The 20935-nt window shown below is 37.3% G+C and overlaps 1 protein-coding gene across 3 annotated transcripts in view; it reads left to right on the top strand.

The window, feature by feature from the left end:
- The window catches only part of FOXJ3 (forkhead box J3), a 149938-nt gene that overhangs the window by 25409 nt on the left and 103594 nt on the right, over positions 1–20935 (top strand). Inside the window, exon 1 of one of the 3 annotated variants that reach the window (XM_047083142.1) lies at positions 11842–11861. The exons of the other annotated variants lie outside the window; for them this stretch is intronic. The gene's annotated coding sequence lies outside the window, so the exon portion shown is untranslated. Of the gene's footprint in view, positions 1–11841; positions 11862–20935 lie in introns of those variants that run through there. 3 annotated transcript variants of the gene reach the window in all.

Here is a 20935-nt window from a genome sequence, read left to right on the forward strand (position 1 = left end):
CATTAACTTGTACATGTAAAAAGCAAAGGGTCTGGGGGGCAAATGGAGTTTCTGATCAAAGTACAATAGTACATTGGTGTCAAATGGAAAGTAGTTTTACTTATGATCCTGTTACAATATTTCACTAACTAACCTTGGGCGTTTTCACCCCCATGGTGGCAGCTTTCAGCCCTAAGCTTTTTTTCCTAACCCATTTATGTAAATAGAACCTATTTCCCTACAATAGCAAGGTATACTCTTTAATTTTGACCAAGTTGGTTTTAATTAACACTTTGTTTTTCTTTGCTTGTTAGTATAGGTAGCATTGAATATTTGCAAGTTACTGTAACAACACTGTATTCTGTATAATGAGCCTTTTTTTTTTTTTTCTTAAATCAGGGTGCTGTCAGGGGCAGAAACCACACCACTTATTTGTACAGAGATACCTTAACAGAATGTTAACTAGGTAACAGAAAGGATAAAAATAAAACTCTAAGGATCATGGAGAGAGACACTTCCAGAAACATCTACCAGCCCCAAGGGCTCTGAGACCAAAGGGAAAACCTAGAGATTTAAAGGAAGGGTCCTGTAGAACCAAAACTTGGACCTCTGAGGAGAAGGCACTGTATGACTTGTGCTGGTGTCTGAGTTCAAAAGAGGGGTCCCTAGGGCTTGAGACCCAGACCTCGGAGGAATGGGTATTGATCAGTGCTGGGTGTCTTTCAATGGTGTATGATGAAAATAGTTCCACAGGTGTTGGGAAAACTATAAACGGGATTCACTTAGTACTATGGGGGAGGATCTGCTGTTGTAGGAGTGAAGAAATCTTTGGTGGGGTAATGCTTTTATGAAGCCTAAAGAATAAACTAGAAGGCAACAGTATCTTTTTCCTTCCCTAGAGTTGTGGTCCATCTTTAAATGCTCCCTCTTGGCAGAACCTTATAGGAAACCACCTGGCAAAGCACATGTGGTTTACAGAGTCCCAGTTCTAGCATCATTAAGGCAGATTGGGAAGAAGGGCTTGGGGTTTGGTTGGAGCTGAGAGGCAGTAACTTAATAACTTGTTCTGGCAAACCGCTAAGAATAAAATGTATAAAAAAATGTTTTTTTTCAGATCTATTTTGCAGCAAGTGTTTATGTGATTTTAACAGAATGCTTACATTTGCTAAAAGAAAAAATCCTGATTTTGTAAATTATGTGAAATTGTATTAAAAGTTAATATAAGATTCACAAATATTGCTTGCAGTTTAAATCTATTGCATTCATAGTCTCAGTTTGGATAATCTAGATAGTGAATACTGAGTCATGTACATCTGTTCAGTTCCTCAGTTTTGAATAGTAAGAGTGAGAATTCAGATGATGATGGATATGGTTTCTGTCAAACAATAGAATCTTAAAAATTTAGCAGAATCTGTTTGGTTCCTGAGTTTGCATAAGATGGATTTGAATCCTGAGATGTACCTGTATTTTATTTCCAAGTACAGATTCAGTAAGAGCAAATGCTTACTGAAAGTAGAAACTGACCTTGAACATTTGCTTTATGTAGACAAGTCAACACATATGTGTACATAATTTTTTTCACATGTTGTAGCAATAGACTTATTATTTGGTTTGATTAAAGCAAAATAAAATTTGATGTTTCTTTAGACTTGTTCAAATGAGGTCCTTTCTGCATTTCTGAATTGCCTGGTAATTTTATAGGATTGAATTTTTATGATTCATATGTATATAAATTTTAGGACACTGGGTTATTCGTAGCACTATAAGTAGTTTCTGGTGACACTTCTACCTGAGATCTTGTCCTTTTGTTGTGTTTTTGTTTGTTTGTTTGTTTGTTTTCTGCTTTTACCCTTTTTTTGCACTTGCTTTTTCCTTTTTGTTATACCTCTCCCTTAAAGAGGATTATTGATCCAGGCTGTCTGTTTAGGATATACTAGGAAACACATAGGGATATTTTAGCACCAGTGAAGCTCATGTGTTAGCATCCAGATGTATTTCCTATCCATCTGTTTCCTCATTTCTCTTCTCTTGATACTGTTGATCCTGCTGTTTTGCTATTTAGAATGGCCAGAGCAGGGTGGATTTATTTTAAGACCGCTTGCTGCCTTGTTTCTAGTAATAGGCTTGGTATTGATAAGGCAGCTCTGATATGTAGTCTTAGCATCAAGTAGCTACAGGTTTAAATCTCTGCCATATATTACTCATATGATCTCAGGAAGTTGTTTCACTTTTCCCAATTTTGCTATAATAGGGTTATTAATGCTTACCTTACTGGTCTGTTAAGATTCATGGGATTAAATGTATACATAAGTCACCTGGCATATTTTTTCCTCTTTTCTCTATTTCAATAGTAGGAAGCAAAGAGGTCATCATTTTTAGAATGAAAGAGGACAAATTGGTATCCTTTGCTGTCAGCTCAAGAACATGGCAGCGGGGGGCGGGGGTGGGGTGGGATTTCTTTTCTCCCTTCTATCTCCTCTTCACTCTGAATTCGTGGATTCTAGAGTATCTACCAGTAGTGTTCAGGTTTGCAACTGGCCTTCAGGCTAAGGATGTTTGCTGACATTGAATGTCATATGTTTGTTATATCTATAATTTTATGCTGTCAGGTCTCTCCCACACAGTGGCAAAAATAGCTTTTGCATGATCATGCCATAGTTTATCATTGTTACTATCTTTGAAAAATCAAAAAAAAAATTTTTTTTTAATTAGCGAGCAGGGGAGAGGGGCATAGGGAGAGAATCTTTTTTTAAGTTTTTTTTAAGTTTATGTATTTTGAGAGAAACAGAGACCGCGTGAGTAGGGGAGTGGCAGAGAGAGAGAGAGAGAGGAAGAGAGAGAATCCCAAACAGGCTCTACACCAGCAGCGCACAGCCTGATGCAGGGCTCGAACTCACGAAACCATGAGGTCATGACCCCAGCTGAAACTGAGAATCAGACACTTAACTTACTGAGCCACCCAGGCACCCTGAGAGGGAAAGAATCTTAAGCAGACTCCATGCTCAGCACAGAGCCTGACTTAGGGCTCAGTATCATGACCCTGGGATCATGTCCTGAGCTGAAATCAAGAGTTAGGCACAATCAACTGAGGTACCTGGTCGTCCCTCATTGTTACCATCTTTATCAAGCTTTTTGGGGAAATTGATAGAATCTGTTAATTTGCACGTTAGCTGTGGCATATTCCAAATAAATGAGGAGTAATGAGAAATCCTCTTAATTTTGACAACTATGTAATTTTGACAAATTTTTCTAAACTATATTTTGAACTTTTCTGGCTTAAAAACAAAAATTTTTTTAAAATGTTTGTTTATTTTTGAGAGAGAGACCAAGCATGAGCAGGGGAGGGGCAGAGGGAGAGAGGGAGACACAGAATCTGAAACAGGCTCCAGGCTCTGAGCTATCAGCAGAGCCCGACATAGGAATGGTGAGATCATGACCTAGGCTGAAGTTGGACTTTTAACCAACTGAGCCACCCAGGCGCCCCTTTGACTTATTTTTTAGAGCTGTACTGTCTGATAGAGTAGCCACTAGCCTCATGTGGCTATTTAAATTAATTAAAAATAAAAAGAAAAATCAGTTCCTTAGGCACTCTAGCCACATTTTAAGTGCTCAGTAGCTACACATGGCTAGTGACTATCCTACTGGATAGCACATGTACTTTTCCATTGTTGCAGGAAATTCTGTTGGACTGTGCTGGCCTGGAGTATATGAAATGTAATTTAATCTTTGATCTAAAATGACCGCATATCCTAGAGCTTCCATTTCTGAGCATTAGGTATTGAAGGGTACCATTGATCAGTCATTGACTTAAGGACATATTATTAAAAGTTACTTTTGTGACTGAATATTGACTTTGGAAGCTAGCATTTATGGTGTTCTTACTACTAGACCAAGCATTATTTAAACATTTTAAAATATATAAATTAAATCCCCTCCCAACAGCTCTATGAAGTTGGTACCATTATTATCTTCATTTCACAAATGAGGAAATGGAAATACAAAAGTTGAGCTTAACTGAAGCACATGCAGTGAATTAGTGGACAGAGCTGGGATTCATATTGTAGGTCTTGCTCCAGTATCCATGCTCTTAATCACGAAGTTCTGCCTCTTGGTTGTCATTATTTATAATCATTTGAGGCTTTTTCTTAAAATGAGGGCTGTAAAAAAAATCCACTTAATTGAGGATATTATAAAAAATAGTTGTAAAAGGGAAATATGAATGCAGGAAACTGGAAAAAAGTGACAGAAAACTGGTGATTTAATTTTGAAATCCATTGTCTAAAATTGAAAAAAATGTTTTTATGAAAAGCATCAGCTTTTTTTATGGGGAGATGGTAGAGGAATTTGAGTTGTCATGAATTCATATACATGGGGGAAATAATATAAGAGATAATAGGGAATAAAAAGCATCAGTGGGTATACTGGCAAAGTAAAAGAGTTAAATGTAAAATCTGTGCCTGTCAACAGTGTATATGGTATAAAAAATACTGAAAAATAAAAAAGAAATATGATTTGATTTATGATTTAGTAAGCTTATTTTAGTCAAGCTTTGCTTGGCTGCAAGTAAAAGAAACCAGCACTGGATACATCAAAAAAGAAAAGGAATTTATTTATGGAGAATACAGGGGTGTTTCACAGAACCCAGGGATAGCTGGATCTCTTGAGGAAATAGAACTTAGGTTCTTAGAAAACTAGGCAGTATACTCTCTTCTCTGTTGCTTTTCTCTGTAATTTATTTCTTCATTTATGCAAATAAGCTTTCTTTGTGTTTCGGGCACATGGTCATCCCATACCTCTCAAGTTCATAGCTTCTTCATTCAAGAGACCAGCCCAAACCACTTCAGTCCTAATTCTGAATTCCTAAGGAAGAGAATTCAGGTGAACAATTTAGGTCAAATATCAACCCTGGTTCTCATCCTTTAATTTGTTGTAGTACTCATACAGATATGGTGTAGAGAAGATTTTCAGGGCTCTGGGGATGGAGACAACTCTGAGAAAGGGCATGGTGAGCTAGGCAAAATACTACAGGGAGTGTCTGATACAAAGCAGCATGTATCCTGTGTTGGGTGAGAAGAGTTAGGATTTCAAGAGAGGATGTTTTTAGGATTCAGACCCTTTCCTAATAGTCATGTGGGTAATAAATTGAAGACTGGATTTCTACCTTCCTTTTGGAACAGAGTATCCTTAGAATTGTGGATTTGGAATTGGACTGTTACCCCAGTTCTGTTTATTTGACAGATACATATTGAATCCATACTCATTATGTGCTTATTAGCATTCAAGATTGTCATAGAAACAACAAAAGAAAAGGATAGCAGAAAGATGATTTTTGCCCCATACTGATGCTTACTTGAGAGCCTAAGGGATAGGTGCTGATGGACAGGTCCCTGTTGAAGGTTATGGTACTGAATGAAAATTTTAAGCATAGGAAACCATTTCCTCACAGTTAACACTCTTTCCACTCCCCTTCCCTCCCCCCCCCCCCCGCCCAACTTGGAGAGTGATATATTAGCTATGTAAGAAGGTATAAAAAGGATAATTCGTGGAGGTTATGGAAAGATGACACTATTTGAGTAGAGCCTGAGAAAAATACAGTGCTTACTTTATTACAGGTAGGCCTATAGATAATTCAAAAAATAAAAATCTGAGAAGCCCATGTAGTGTAATCAGATTAATGGATTAGAAGCCATATAAAGTGGGGATAATCACTCATGCTTTACCGTATAGCACAGATACAGTTATTTTTGTTATTGATAATCAAGACAAAACTTACAGGGTTTAAATTCATAAAGGAAGATATTACTGCTTTTCAAATTGATTTTAGATATTTAATGGGTATAGAGTGGTATCTCACTTGTGATTTTAATTTTTTTCCTATTGATTAATGATGTGTTGTACATCTTTTCATGTGCTCATTGACTACTTGTATGTCTTTATTCATACCTTATGCACATTTTAAAACCGTGTAGTTTGTTGTCTTATTGCATTGTAAGAGTTCTTAAAATATTCTGGGCACAATTTTTTTGGTTAGAGCAAAAAAGTTTTTAAATTTTTTGCTTCCAGTTTACTTTTTCTTTGTGATTTACTCAAAATCACTACACACACACACACACACACACACACACACACACACACACAGTAAAACCTTGGATTGTGAGTAACTTGTTCTCTGAGTATTCTGTAAGACCAGCAAACATTTCTAGTAAATTTTAACTTGATAAAGGAGCAATGTCTTGCAGTATGAGTAGTATGTGACGTTGAATGTCACATGATCACAACTGAGCCAGTGGTTCTTCTCTCTCTGTCTTGCTGTGGGACTGTGGGTGATTGTCTCCCTTGCTTGGATGCTGGTCTCAGGCCAAGGTATTTGGCAGAAATCTGATTTTTCAGAACGTTGGAAGGTGTCCACATCTGGCATTAGTGTATTTTTGGTCACTTTAATGCACCTATGGACAGTCCTTTGCTTTTCCACACAAGAGTAAGCTTAGGATTGCTTTGCTTCATTCTAGGTCAGGTTGTCTGCAGATGTAGACTCTTTGCTCTGCTGCCTTATTGCCAGTTACATTAAATACAGTATATAACAAGAGTTTATTAATACTGTACTATAGTCAACATCTGTGAGAGTGTATACAATGGCCCCCATGCAGAAGAAGGTTGGAAAAAAAAGGTGGTAAGAAGAAGAAAATGATTATGGTGGAAGTTAAGGAAATCGTGAAGTATGAATGAGAGTGGCTGAAATTGCAAGATTTTAGAAGTCTACATCGACCATTTGCACAATATTAAAGAAGAAATAAGGGGGCTAGATGCAGCAAAATATCAAAGCGATGGCCACATGTTCTGGAAGATGTAGAGAAGTTACTTCTGGTTTGGATAAATGAGAAGCAAGTACCAGGTGATACCATGAGAGAGAATTTCATCTGCAGTAAGGCAAAGGCCTTGTACGCCAGCCTTGTAAGTAAACCACCATGTACGTCAACAGAAAAGGAAGAAGGCTTCAAGGCAAGCAGGGGATGGTTTGATAACTGTAAGAGGAGAAATGGCATCCAAAGTGTTGTGAGGCACAGAGAGCTTGTGAATTTGGACACTAAGGCAGCTGAGGTGTTCACTACTGAGTTCCAGAAGCTCATGGTTTCTGAGTGATACTGGCTGGAGTAAGTTTTTAACTGCAAGGTGACAGAGTTTTTTTGGAAAAAGATGCCAAAGAGGACCTACTTTACAGAAGGAGAGAATACAATACCCCATCACAAGCCCGTGAAAGACTGTCTTACTCTCTTGTGCTAATGCAAGCGGTAATTTAAAAGTCAAGCCCTTGCTCATCTATCATTCTGAGAATCCACAAGCCTTCAAGAAATGCAAGGTGCAGAAGAGCCAGCTAAATGTTATATTGAGGTCCAACAGTAAGACTTGGGTCACTCGTATCTTGTTCATTGAGTGGATCAACAAGGTCTTTGGTCCTGCAGTGAAGAAACACCTTTTAGAAAAGGTGCCACTTGAAGCCTTGCTGGTTATGGATAATGCTCCTGCTCATCCTCCAGGCTTTGAGGATGACTTACTGGAGGAATTCGAGTTCATTAAAGTCAAGTTCTTTCTTCCCAGCACCACTCCAGTCCTCCAGTCCTTCAAACTTTAAAAAGCTTTACACCAAAGCACTATTTCACTGATGCTTCAAGATGACCTAAGGAACAAACCTTACCCTTCGAGAATTTGGAAAAGTAATTTCCACATTGTGAACTGCCTCAAGGTCCTCAGTAAAGCCTAGGATGGGATCAACAAGAGAACCCTCAATTCTTCTTGGAGAAAACTGTGGCCTGATTGCATTCTTGGACATGACTTAGATGGATAGGAGCTGCCAGTTGTCAATGAAATTATATTCTTAGGGAAGAGCATGGGACTGGAAGTGAATGAAGACGATATTCAAGAGCTGGTGGAGGGGGGTGCCTGGGTGGCTCATCGGTTAAGTGTCCGACTCAATTTTAGCTAAGGTCATGATCTCATGGTTCATGAGTTAAGCCCTCTGCCAGGCCCTGTGTTGGCAGTGTGCAACCTGCTTGGGATCCTCTCTTCTCCTGCTCTTCTCTCTGCTCTCTCCCCCGCTTGTGTTCTTTCTCTCTCTCAAAAATAAATATTAAAAAGAAAAAAAAGAGTTGGAGAGGAACATGGCCAGGAGCTGACAAACTGATGGATCTGTATCATGAGCAACACAAGAGGTTATCGACGAGATCTCATTTGCAGAGGAGGAGGAGAAAAAGGCAGAGGAATCCCTCACTTCAAATGAGATTAGGGAGATGTGTAAAATGTGGGAAGCAGTTCAAAATCTTGTAGAAAAGCACCACCCGAATAAGGCTTTAGCAATGTGAGAAATGAGTCTGTTTAAAGACAATGCAATGTCACATTTCCGTGAAATCCTCAAAAGGAAATAAAAGTGTCATTGGAGAGTTCCTTTAAAAGTTGCATGGAAAGAAAAAGATTCCATTGAACCAATAGGTAGCAGTGATTTTGTTAGTGCTAGTGAAAGTCGTCCTGCACAATAATCCTCCTCTCTCTTGTTTCCCTCACACCAGCCACAAAGGTTTTCAAAGGTAAGTGCAGGTTAATTTGTTTATCTTTCTTTATATTTTGTATTTTCTTTATTTTTTTGTATTATATTACAGTATTGTAATCGTTTTTATATGAATATTTTTGGGTTGTAGAACAAATCATCCTAGTTTCCATTATTTCTTAAGGAGAAATTTGCTTTGATGTACAAGTGCTTTGGATTACAAGCATGTTTCTGGAACAAATTGTGCTCACAAACCAAGGTTTTACAGTATATATATTTAAAACAGCTTTATTGAGATACAGTATGATTTGATAAGCTTGCCCCCCCCCCCCCCATAAAATTGTTACCACAACATAACCATCACTCCCAAGTCCCTGTATGGTTCTTGTCACTTTTTGCAAGATATCAACTGATCTGCATTTCTGTCCCTGTATGTATATTTGCATTTTCTCAAGTTGTATAGAAATGGAACTGTATAGTATATATTTTTTTATTTGTCATCTTCTTTAATTTAGCATAATTACCTTGAGATTCACCTGTGTCTCTGCATGCATCAGTAGTCCATACCTTTTTGTTCCATTGGATATGTGTACAACATTTACCTGTTGCTGTATATTTGGATTGTTTTCCAGCTTTAGCTATTACAAATAAAAATGCTGTGAACATTTATATGTGTGTCTTTGGACATATGATCTATTTTGGGTAAATACCTGGGAATTAAATGACTGGATCACATGGTAGGTTTATGTTTAAGAAACTGTCAAACTGTTTTTGAAAGTATTGTACCATTTTACATTCTCACCAGCAGTGTGTGAGAATTCCAGTTGCTCCATATCTTTGGCAACACTTGGTATGGTCAGTCTTTTAATTTTAGCCATTCTAATAGGTATGTAGTGATAATCAGTGTAGTTTTAATTTGTGATTCCTTAATGATTAATGATGTTGAGCATCTTTTCATGTGCTTCTTCTTTACCATCTTATATCTTCTTTGTTGAAGTATCTGTTCAGATCTGCCCTCCCACCTCCCTCCCTTTATCTTTTTTCTTCTCTTCTCTTCTCTTCTCTTCTCTTCTCTTCTCTTCTCTTCTCCTCTCCTCTCCTCTCCTCTCCTCTCCTCTCCTCTCCTCTCCTCTCCTCTCCTCTCCTCTCCTCTCCTCTCCTCTCCTCCCTTCCCTTCCCTTCCCTTCCCTTCCCTTCCCTTCCCTTCCCTTCCCTTCCCTTCCCTTCTCTCTTTTTCATTTTTTCTTTTTCCTTTCTTTTCTCTTTTTCATCTTTTCTTTCAGTAGACTTTATTGAAGTCATTGCCTCTGTACTGAGGCAGAAGATTGTGTCTACATAAGCACAAGTCATAACATTTCACAACTTCTAAAACGAATGTCAACCATTACAGCAATCATGCATATGCCGATAATCACATTTTAGAAGCGTTTCAACCATTTCTAAAGAAATGCTTATAACATTGTTATATATAGAACTACTTTAAATGAACTGCAAAACACTGCTCGACTTTTCCCGTATGAGCTAAACTGTCAACACAAAAGGGAGACATAAATATTTAAATCTTTTGCCCATTAAAAAAAATTGGGTGTTCTTTATTATTACTAAGTTTTGAGAATACAAAGGACTTGAGATAGAAGTCCTTCTTAAGATACATGCTTTGTATTTTTTTCCAGGCCGTGGCTTGTCTTTTCATTCTCCTAACAGTGTCTTTTGAAGAACAGAAATTTTTAATTTTGATATAGTTCAACTTACCAGTTTTCTTCTATGAATTGTGATTTTTTTCATGTCTTATCTGGGAAATATTTGCTTAATCAAATGTTACAAAGATTTTCTCTCATGATTTTTTCTAGAAGTTTTATAGTTTTAGTTTTTACATTTCTGTAATTCAGTTTATAGGTTTTTGTTTACGATATAAGGGCCATTGCATGTCTTTTCATACAGATAGATAACCAGTTGTTACAGCATCATTTTTTGAAGTTTTTCCTTTCCTAACTTGTCTTGGTACTTTAATCAAAAATCAGTTGGCCAGGAAACAAGTAAGTGAAAGGGATTAAGAGGTAGAGAATACCAGTTATAAAATAAATAAATCATGGAGATGAAAAGTACAGTATAGGAAATATAGTCCATAATACTGTAATAATGTTAATATTGGTGATTATACTTGGTGAACATTGAGTAACATACAGAATTGTTGAATCACTATGTTGTCCACCTGAAACTATTATAACATTGTATGTCAGCTATACTTCAGTAATGATAATAATAAATCAATTGACCATATAGGTGTGGGTCTATTTTTGGACCCTGTTCTGTTGATGTATATATCTATCCTTTCACTGAGACCATTTGTCTTGATTATTGTAGTTTGTGTGTATGTTTTAATTATTGCAGTTTTACAGTAAGTCTTGAAATCTGGTAGTTTTAAGTACTCTGTTGAGAAAAGAACCTGATAACCCAGTATCTGCTTAGTGGTGGGTTAAAAGGGTAAAGAAAAACTTTCATATTTATAAATTGCCAAATAAATTTTTAGAAGATGGTAAAGAACTATGGTTTTTTTGAGCACCTGGAAGTAGTTTATGGAAGTAGTTTATTCCATTAAGAAAAGATTGTGATGATTTATGGAAGAAATTACCATGCTTGATGAAAAGAAAAAGGATAAAGTCTGTGTTAAAGACCGCAAAGCTGAGAAACTTTGAAGTGATGATGATAGGAAACAAAAAACAAAGACAGAAATGTAAGGTCTTTAGGAGCTAATAGTAGAATAAGCAAGGTAAGTCTCTAGGCAGAGAGATTCCCCTAGAGTCTAATAAAGTTTGAGCTGCAGTATCTTTTTATAGATTACTAGTAAACATTTTACCCTAAACAGCACTGGGATGTCTGTGGAAGTTAATCCTCTTCAGACCCTCTCATGCCATGGAATGATAATCAGTATTGATGTATTATGTGCACTGATAATGATTGATTGATGTGATCTTACAATAGAAGGTCTGTATTTAGATTTTAATAGTTTGATCAGTTGACTTATGGTGAAATTCCCTTAGATTCTAGCTTAACTCATTCTCACTTATTTTTCTGAATTACCTCAACGAATATGCCTTTGACTGGTATAGTTCTGTAATTTTCTTCTTCATTGATTATTGTTTAAAACTTTTTTTTAATGTTTATTTATTTTTGAGACAGAGACAGAGCATGAGCGGGGGAGGGGCAGAGAGAGAGGGAGACACAGAATCCGAAGCAGGCTCCATGAGCTGTCAGCACAGAGCCCGACGCAGGGCTTGAACTCATCAACCGCGAGATTATGACCTGAGCTGAAGTCAGACACTCAACTGACTGAGCCACCCAGGTGCCTCATTGATTATTGTTTTAAAGTTTAGAATTGGATGTCCTCTTCACGCAGATCCCTCCCTCTCTACTCTTTAAAATTTTTGGTCCATTTCTTATGAAAACTGAAGTCTGTTGTGTAAGACTCAGTCTGATTTTTCTTTTAACCTAGCCATACTTGAAGTTATAACCAGGAGTCTAAAAGTAGACATTAGAAGAATACATTTATGATACTCTGAGAACATCTCTAACTCAAGTAGTCTATACTTATTATAGACATTTCCTACTGTTAAACAGCTGTATGTCAGATTGCTTATTTAAGACTTACAGGAAATTTAGAGGTTGATTTTTGGCCTTTTCAAGTTTTGTGCATCTCATGAAAGGCCTGATGTTACCTACCTGTTGTGGCCAGGGAAACTTAAGTGATACTGGACGTTTTTAAAAATCCACAACGTGGATGAAAGGCCTGATGTTACCTACCTGTTGTGGCCAGGGAAACTTAAATGATACTGAACATTTTTAAAAATACACAACGTGGAACTGAATTCAACTAAATTTGTTGTATGTTGTGCACTACAGAGACTTCATTGACCAAGGGGAAAACAAGCAAGGTGTCTTTTTCTTTTTTAAAGGTTTCTAATGGTTGTCATTTGTTGAATGTCTACTGTGTGCCAGGCATTAAGTGTGTGTTAGGGTGTTCCACATATTTTTTGTCATTTACAACTCAAAGCAAATCTGTGAGGCTTACAGGTTTGTTTGACTTGTTCGAGGTTGCAGTTAATAAGTGGAAGAGTGAAAATTCAAACTTTTTGAGTGACTTGAAAGCTCTTTTTTCATTACATTGTAATATATTAGAAACTGATCTTTAGTCTTTAAGTTAATAAGTTATTATAACATGGTTCTTAAATTTTTTGGTCTTTCAAAAATTATTTAGTATCCAAAAAGCTTTTGTTTGTGTGTTTTATCTATCAAATTTTATTACGTTAGGAATTAAAACTAAGAAAAAATTAAAACATTTGTTAATTTACAAAGATATAACAGTAAGCCCATGATAACGTGCTTTAAGAAACATTAAGTGTATTTTGCAAAACAAAAAAGTAAGAAGTTTGGCATTGGTTTTACATTTTTGCAAATTTTAAAAACTGGTTTAATAGAGATGGATTCTCATCTCCGCTTCTGCATTCAGTCTGATGTGATATCACCCATCACATAGCATCTGAAAAGCTCATCAACGGACGAGAATGAAAAAAGCAGGTAACATCTTACAATGAAAATTGTTTTGACCTTTCAGATTCCCTGAAAGGGTGTCTGTATCACACTTTGAGGACCAGCTGAATCATAGACCTCACGTGTAAAAGTTCAGGCTGTTTCTTCAGCATTTTCTGTGCATCATACTTAACACTAAATGATAAGATGGGATTAGCTTCCCAGTGTTAGCCCTCTGCCAGCACTAATGCCAAACTACTTGTGTAATGTTGTATGGTAGGTTGAAGCAGTATGGTTGTAGAGAGGTCAGGATAAATGTACACTTAAGACAGGATGAGCCAGTGAATACATGTTATTCAGAGGACTTTTACTGTATGTACATTTTATATATGTGTTTTAAACTAAGTGTAAGGACTATTAATAGCAGGTTCTGTCTGGATTTTTAAAAAACAGCTGCAAAGATGGCTTTGGGGGTTCTTGTGTTAAAGGGATTAGTGCTCATCAGTCTGTCGGACTACTCAGATTCCAGTAAGTGAGATTTAAATGCAAAATATAGTATTTACTTAATGACAGAATGTAGTTGAGTGGTTAATGTCCAAAAATACTTATTTTTCCTTCCTACATTGTAGAGCAGAAGATACCTAAGATGAGAGTTACACATATAGCATAAAAATATTTTTTAATGTTTAGTTATTTTTGAGAGAGACTGAGCACGAATGGGAGAGGCACGGGGAGGGGGGGGGGGGATATACACGGAATCTGAAGCAGGCTCCAGGCTCTGAGCTGTCAGCACAGAGCCTGATGCGGGGCTTGAACTCAAGAACTGTGATATCATGACCTGAGCTGAAGTTGGATACTTAACCTACTGAGCCACCCAGGTGCCCCTAAAAATATCTTTTGATTGCATGATCCCTAAGTTTGTACACTGAGTGGAGTTAGAACTATGAGTATAGCTTGTATAAATTTAAAATACAGCTTCATGAATTTAAGATTCTAGTTAGAGTAATTTGGAGATAATTTAGAGAAGGGCAGTAAATATATTAGGCTTCAAATTCCGGTCCTGTTGGAGAAGTTCTGGACTTGAAACTTACAGGAAAAGGAACACAAGATGTGTTAATACTGTAAAAATATGTGAAGCATCATCATAAATAGAACTCTGACCAGTTCTAATTTTCCAAGAGAGAATTTAAAGAAATTTTCTTCTGTGTAGCAAGGGAGATACAGATTAACCTGTTAAAACTTTTAATTTTTTTTTTCATTTTCTTTTTATATATATTTTTTAATTTGAAAGAACATGAGCAAGGGAGGCAGTGTGGGAGAGAGAGAATCCCAAGCAGGCTCCATGCTCAGTACAGAGCCTGATGCAGGGCTTGATCCCATGAGCCTAGGATCATGACCTGAGTCAAAATCAGGAGTTGGATGCTCAGCTGAGTGAGCCACCCAGGCACCCCAAAACTTTTAATTTTTTAAATATTTATTTTTATTTAGTGTTAATTTAAATGTTTTATTTATTTGTGTGTGTGAGAGAGAGAGCACACACACAAAAGGGGAAGGGGTGGAGGGGGTGGGGGGACAGAGGATCCGAAGTGGGCTCTGAGCCTGATGCAGGGCTCAAACTCATGAACGGTGAGATCATGACCTAGCTGAAGTTGGACAAGTCAACTGACTGAGCTATCCAGGCGCCCCTGTTTATTTATTTTTAAGTAATTTCTGTGCCCAACATATGGGGCTTGAACTCATGACCCCAAGGTGAAGAGTTGCATGCTCTACCACCTGAGCCATAGGTGCCCTTAGCCAGTTTAAACTTCAAAAACAAAAACAAAAACAAACCCCAAAATGAACCACCTCCCCTCCACCCCCCCCCCCCCCAAACACCATGAGTTAATACCTTAAGACAGGTATATAATTGAGTAAATTGTGAACTTTTCTTCCCTTGGAGATCTTAATATTGTTGGTCTCCAAGATGGGTAATACCAGGACTTAAAAAAAAATGACCCAATGAAGTTCTTTTTCATCTCTGATTTTATGATAAATACTCTGAAATCACATTAGTTTTTACAAATGGTGGTTGTCTCACTACTAAATCCCCCAGAATTTTGCGTTAGTGAATATTCTTGGAATTTTAGGGGGAAAGAGAAGTTGAGAAAGTCAAGAGTTTTGGATAGTTCACTGTGTATTGGATTCCCTCCTCAATTATGATTCCTTCACCTGTATTTACACTTGGAACCACTGAGGATTTTTCAGTTTATCTTTTAAAAAGGCCATAAACTTAGAAAGTTTAAAGCTTCAGTTATTCATACCTTAGTGGAGATTAGTTTGATGCTGTCCATTTTTCTCCTAAATGGAGCAGAGATCACTGTTTTGAAAAGATGGGAGTTTTTACTAGAAAAGAAGAACAAGTAATTAATTTTGGAGTTTATAATACCAACCTTGGGGGCCAGTATTAGAGACTTAGGACATATGAGATGGGAGATTCAAGGTATAGAAGGTAGTTAGAAGTATGCCATATATAAACCATATTGAAATTTTGTCAGGAACAAGCTGGTCCTGCACCAAGAAAATGGTAAATCTTTTTTTTTTTCCCTGGGTAACTCCTTTTTCTCTCTGCTGCAAGATGTCCAACTGGGGCTTTTATACTCTAAGAACTGTCGACCTAGAATTCCTTTATGGAATAAGTAGAATTTTGTGGGCTGCTGCACGAGTCATCTTATCACCTTATTTTATGGGGAAAAGTATGTTCTCAATTCTCATATACAGTCTACAAACAAAAATTTTAAATGTAATCCTTTCTGGGTCACTTTAGTGTATGAATGAGGGGCTCATTTCCATTGAGGTTGCTAAATGATTGTTGTGTCATTTAGGGCATGTAAGTCTAAAACCACTGAGTAAGAGTGATAACCATTTAAAATTTAGAAAATACTGGAGCACCTGGCTAGCTTAGTTAGTGTGACTCTTGATCTTGGGGTCTTGAGTTTGAGTCCCATGTTGGGTGTAGAGATTAAAATAAAATAAAATCTAAAAAAAAAATTAAAATTTAGAAAATCCTGAAGAGTATGAATTTGATCATAAAAATCGAGTGTGGACATTTATCGAGTGCTTATTGACTATAAGTTAGAAACTATTATTTTTTAAGTTTATATATTTTGAGAGAAAATGAGAGCAGGAGAGGGGCAGAGAGAGAGAGAGGGAGAGAGAGAATCCCAGGCAGGCTCCGGAACAGTTAGCACAGAGCCCACCGTGAGGCTCTGAGCCACCCATGTGCCCCTCTTTGAAACTATTCTTCGTGCTTTGTGTGTGTTAACTCATTTAATCCTCACAGCAATCCTTTGGGTTTGGTACTATTTTTATCCTCATCTTACAGATGAGGAAACTGAGGCATAAAGAGGTTAATTTACTTGTGTAAGGTCACATAGCTGAAAGTGGGAGAGTTTGGAATCTAATCCAAGCAGACTTGCTCAAGAACCTGTGTTCTTAATCACTAAGTCTTATCTTTTCCACTTTGCTGAAATTGAACTAAGAGTAGAAACTTTGATTTTGCTGGTATATGAAAACTAAAGTAACACCAGCTACTTTTGCTTGGAAATAAATTATTATTTCATTTGTAAGTTAAAATTTAATTTTATGTCAGGGAGTCTGGGTGGCTCAGTCGGTTAAGCATCTGACTCTTAATTTCGGCTCAGGTCATGATCTCATGGTTTGCTGTGCTGGCATATGGAGCCTGCTTGAGATTCTCTCTCCCCCACTGCCCCCTCTGCCCCCCGACTCTCTTGTGCTTGCTCTCTCTCAAAATAAATAAATAAACTTAAAAAAATTAATTTCATGTCATATGGTTATAGAATGTAAAGTCAATTTATATTAGATTATTTTATTTCTTTTTAGGTTTCCACTACAAATCTGCCCCTGTGAGTACATAAATATTCATATGTACTCTTCCTCCTGTATCTTGAACTTACTTGCTCTTTTCTCAAGGGAGACAACCCAGAGTTTCATCCAGTTACTATAATTAGCTCAAGATCCAAGCTCTATAGCTGCAGTCTCTTTCATTAGATCCTGGTGTGGCTTCTTGTGGTTCAAAGATCTATAAACCAAAGATGAGTTGTCTGTATTCTACCTAATACATAGTTGTGGAGAAGGAGTAAGGATAACAGCAATAAAAACTTATTCAGAAAAGAGGATAACAGGTAACACTCAACAGTCATTAATGCATTATAAAATCTTACTGGGTAAGAATGACAGTGACTCCCTGACAGTGTAATAAATTTGTTGATTTTGCTCTTTGATAGGGCCTCCATTGTCCCCTGTGCCCTATGAAAGATCCTACCTTGTCCATTATCTTCCATGGCCACATCTGAGATGGATATTATTGAAGATGCCCTTTCTGGTAAATGTGCAGCTTTTATAGCTCACTTCTTATTGATGGGCTTGGGTATTATTTTGGAAACATAAGAGCTTTTGTGTCTAGTCTCTTTCTCTCCCCCTACCCTCCATACAGTTATTTTAAAATACTTTGTAGACTTTTTGCCGTTTTGATCTAAAGTATCTGCCAAGACAGTTTTTCAGTGTGAAGACTGTGCCCTTTGTGCTCCATTTACCCCAGGAATTTCCAATCTTGTTTTGGTGCTATGGAACCCCTTTAACAGTCTGGTGAAACCTGTGGATCTGTTTCAGAATAATGTCTCAAAATTCACAAAATAAAATACTTAGGATTATACAGGAAACTGATTCTGTTGAAATATGGTTGGCAAAATATTAACTTGAAAACGTCATAATATCTGTGCTTTTAACACTTGAAATAAAAGATCTAGTGGCAAGTCTAATACAGTAGCGTAATTTTAAAGTAGTTGACTTTAATAGTTGAGATTCTGCAACATTTGCATGTGATAGGAATATATTTGTTATTTTTATTGGTGGCAGAAGTCACAAGTACTGTTAATGCTACTATGATTTGTTGTCTGACCTTGTAATTCAAGGGGATGCTAAATTTCAGTCACAAGTTAGTGGAAATGAAGAGTATTTTTTCCCCCGATCAGGTTCATTGACCTCTTCTGGGTTCTGAAGAAATGATGGTTCTGATGAGGCCATTTGAAACAGTGGTGGAGATCGTGGGTGGAAAGACAACACCCTTACATCATTGCTTTTGTGTGGCAAGGCACCAGTCTTCTCTTTTGCCAAGGCTGCAGTTTTGCAGCTACCATTCAATTACTTCACTTTGCTTCTTCAGAAACAGTTGGTGTTTTTTCAGCTATGCAAAGCTTTAAATTATGGGAGTGTTAGTTTAAATTGCAGGCCATAGGGAGTTACCTCCCTTAGCAAATCTGCATTTTCTCCATCTCTGCTTGCAACTCTAATCGAAGTTTATTTTATTTCTCTTACAACTTTGTTCTAAGTGACCGGAGGGAGCCAACACATGCCAGCATTCTAAAATTTTCCTGTATTTCTCGCCTTGCTCTAGCTTCATTTGGTATATGGTTTGCTTTCTAACCTCTGTAGATGACCAAATTTGACCAAATCCTTTTCATTCTTTAATAAGGTCACTAGCTTTCCAGCCTGCAATATCAGAGTTATTGTTTGCCTCATCAACTCCTGCTTTAAGAGTCTCTTATTTTAGGTTCTATTATTTGTATCACCCCACTTCATGTCCCAAATTTCATGTTTGTTAATAATTGAATTCATCTGCTGATAGATATCTTTTTGTAGTAGTTTCACACAGAAGTCTGGAAGGTAGGCAGTTCAGGGCTCAGATGGCAGCTTCACAATTGCTTCACAAAAAAATCAAGGACCCAGATTTCTTCTCTCTGCTCTCACATCCTCAGTGTGTGGCTTCCATTTTCAGAGATCACCTTGTGATCCAAGCTGACTTCTGGAGCAATAGCTACTGTGTCCACATTTCAGAGAGGAGGAACGGTAAGAGGTACAATGCCATCCAGAATGAAAGGTTGTATTCCTAAGGAAGAAGGTAAAAACAGATGTTGGGTGGCGGTTAGTAGTTTTCTGCCATAGACCTTGCTTCCAGTTGTCTTAGGTGCTAAGATGCTGTAACAAGAGTTATATATTTAAAAAAATATATACATATACATATACATATACATATACATATACATATACATATACATATACATACCTTGAAATGCATGTGACTAGAAGTACTCCTGTGTTTATTACAAGGATTTCTTTTGAGTTTTCACTTGCTCAGTTTTTCTTATGAGTAAATCTTTGTTACAGTTTTTCTTAAGTCTTTTAAGATGAAATGCCAAATGCTAGGAAGAGTGCAAGGATTCAGGAATATCTAGATCACGACATCATTATCCTCATTGTTCTTATTTTATTTTCCTTGGTGTTTTCTTCTTACCTTTATTTAGGAAGCCAGCAATATCTCTACCCACTTCCCCCCTTTTTGATACTGTTGAAAACTTGAAAACTTACCTGAGTAATCCTTGGTTACTTCTTGGGAGTTAGGGAAGTTGCAGAGGGAGGCCAAGCAATGTGCTAAAGTAGCTAGCAAGCTTATTTGGTATCGTATCAGTGGCAGTGTTTCATAAAGTGGGATTAGAACCCTCTCCCCTGCCCCCATTTCATGACAATGTTGAGTTGTCATATCTTTAAAAAACTGTTTTTTAAATCTTTATTATTTTTGAGAGAGAAAGACAGTGCAAGCGGGGGAGGGGCAGAGAGAGAGAGGGAGACACAATGTGGAGCAGGCTCCAGGATCTGAGCTGTCAGCACAGAGTCCAATGCGGGACTCCAACTCCAGAACTGCAAGATCATGAGCTGAAGTCCAATGCTTAACCGACTGAGCCACCCAGGCAACCCTGAGTTGTTGTATTTTGATGCTGTTTTACATTTTCATTTTATGCAGAAAAGATTTCTTATGGAACTTTTTTTAAGTAATATCATAGATTGAAAAATTTCAGACATGAGTTTTCATGCCCTGCTTTCTCCCATAAGTAACACTATCTTTTTGTCTTTGCTTCCATCTCCCCATTTTTCCCTGCTCTTCTAAAACTGTCTCTGTTCCTGTGTAGTGCTACTTGTCAGTCTGAGTCCTACTTTTTTTTTTTTTCCAGTTCATAAAGGACTTCAATCTTGTGATATCCTTACCTTGTGCTATTGTGTCTTCCCCTCCTCCCACCCCCCCCCCCCCATCTCTTCCTTTTAGCTTGTAAAAGTGTATGGTCTCACTTGTTTGGGAAGAACCACACCCACACCTTCATTGGATAGTCACTATTTCAGTCATTTAATCATCTTTTATTGACCCTTTATCCGTTATGTTCCCAGGCTTTGGACAGAGAGAGAAAAGAAGAAAGTTTCTTCTTCCAAGGACCTCATGGTCTCTGGAGAGGTGGATAAAGATCATTATAATCTTGTATAAATCCTGGGATAGAGATATTTGTATTCTATGGGAGCAGGATCTAGTTTAATTTAGGAAATGGAAGATAAGAAGAATGGATTGACTAGGCTTTCTGGAGAGGGAGGTGTTTGGGCTGAGTCTTGAAGAAAAAGTAGAAGCCAGCTAGGCAGTATTAGAAGGAAAAGACATTCCAGAAACGAATGTTCTTTATCCAAGTACTGTGTTTTTCAGATAACATGTACCTGGCATGGTGTTAAGTAGCATCTGAAGTATTAGTTGTGTGGTTACTGTCCTCAATGTGGAGGTGGAGGAAGAGAGAGTGAGGGTAGAAAGCTTAAGCATATGATGCAGTTAAACATATGAAACAGCATGGTAAATACCAAATTGAGGTTATAGTTGCTCCAGGAATTTAGAAAAGAATTAATAAAAACTAAAGTACCTGTAGTTTAATAGGAGAAAGGAAACCACTGAAAGTCTTTGGGCATGATGACATGAAAACAGTGCTCAGAGATTTCTCTTAGAGGGTATGCTTGGACTCTGGA

This window comes from Lynx rufus, unplaced genomic scaffold (genome assembly GCF_022079265.1).
Source record: "Lynx rufus isolate CCGP_SWC_20201006 ecotype Redwood Valley unplaced genomic scaffold, mLynRuf1.p SCAF_2, whole genome shotgun sequence".
NCBI lineage: Eukaryota > Metazoa > Chordata > Mammalia > Carnivora > Felidae > Lynx > Lynx rufus.